We start from the raw sequence: 1,327 nt of genomic DNA on the forward strand, positions 1-1,327 counted from the left end.
GGTAGGTGACCCTGTGTATCCTGTGTGAGGTGTCACCAAAGCTGACAGTTCATGAGGAGCCCAAGGTAAGTCCCTCTTGGATTGAGAAAACGTGGGTAGTGGTAAATTGAGGGGTGCCAGATGAAAAAGACAGGGGACACAGGGAAGGGGGTACGAGTTGGTGCTAAGGGGCAGTGATGGGGGGGTATGAAGCCCTGGGAGTATGGGGGAGGTGCAGTGTAGGGGGCACAGTGGTTATTAAAAGAACAATAGGACTAAAGGAGGGCTAGTGGTTTATTTGGTGCAGTTCAACCTGGGACTAAACATGATGATGGGGGAGGTGGCTGAGTATTCAGAATAGAAGAAAAGCAGGAGGACCACCAGATTGTCCTTTTAATTGCCCAGTCTGCAAGTAGGGGGGGAAGTAGTAGGATAGATATGGGTGTTATTTATTATCCCTGTTATTGGAGGCTAAAGTTAAGTTATTTGCTGGGGGGCAGAAAATCATGAGATAAGGGAGATGAGTATGTGCAAATGTATTGGGGTGGGGTCAAGGGGTGCAGAATGAGTGGGGTCAGGGGGTGCAGAATGAGTGGGGTTAGGGGGTGCAGGATGAGTGGGCTCAGGATGAGTGGGGTCGGGGGGTGTGTAATGGGTCAGGGGGTACAGAATGAGTGGGGTCAGGGGGTGGATAATGGGTCAGGGGGTGCAGAATGAATGGGGTCGGGGGGTGCAGAATGAATGGGGTCGGGGGGTGCAGAGTCTCAGGATTTGTGGGTTTAGTGGCTGTGCAGAGACTCCTGGTTCAGCTGGGCTCAGCCGGCCCTGTCCTCATCCCAAACATCATGCTCGTTGGTGGGTGAGAAGGCGCTTTCCCTGCCTGGGTCAGTCCCCGGGATCGTTCTCCAGCCCGACTCTGTCTCCCAGCGACTTTCCTCAGCTGTCAGTGGCAACCAGATCGCAGCATCCCGGCCCCGCCCCCTCATTAATATTAATCGTTCCCAGAGTTGAAGCCGTAATAACCCCGCCTCCTCATGAATACTTCCCCGGCATTAGTCACGCCCCTTACAGTAACCCTTCCTGCGCTAGGTGCTTGCGGGTTTAAAGCGAGGAACCGACTTCTAAATCACGTGTCTCATAACTCAGAAGCAGCAGGAGAATTAGTATCGCTCTGTACCCACATTATGATCAGCCCCAGGGTCCCAGTAATCACCCACACTCCCAAGAACGGTTTTTGGGTGAAGTTCCCCTTTAATCCGAATTGTCTATGGAGGCGAGAATCAGACCTGTTGGTTGGGATTCTTTATACTGACAGACCTCTCTGTGCTTTGCAGAGAACTCACAGCCA

At 52.6% G+C, this 1,327-nt stretch overlaps 1 protein-coding gene across 2 annotated transcripts in view; it reads right to left on the reverse strand.

Moving 5' to 3' along the window:
• Positions 1 to 1,123, reverse strand: part of creb3l1.L (cAMP responsive element binding protein 3-like 1 L homeolog) — a 31,342-nt gene extending 30,219 nt beyond the window's left edge. Inside the window, exon 1 of one of the 2 annotated variants that reach the window (XM_041589804.1) lies at positions 1 to 1,123. This exon is cut by the window's left edge and continues 96 nt beyond it. The gene's annotated coding sequence lies outside the window, so the exon portion shown is untranslated. The other variant, XM_018257344.2, reaches the window with a different exon arrangement.
• Positions 1,124 to 1,327: the final 204 nt, after the last annotated feature.

The sequence above is a fragment of the Xenopus laevis genome, chromosome 4L (genome assembly GCF_017654675.1).
Source record: "Xenopus laevis strain J_2021 chromosome 4L, Xenopus_laevis_v10.1, whole genome shotgun sequence".
Lineage (NCBI taxonomy): Eukaryota > Metazoa > Chordata > Amphibia > Anura > Pipidae > Xenopus > Xenopus laevis.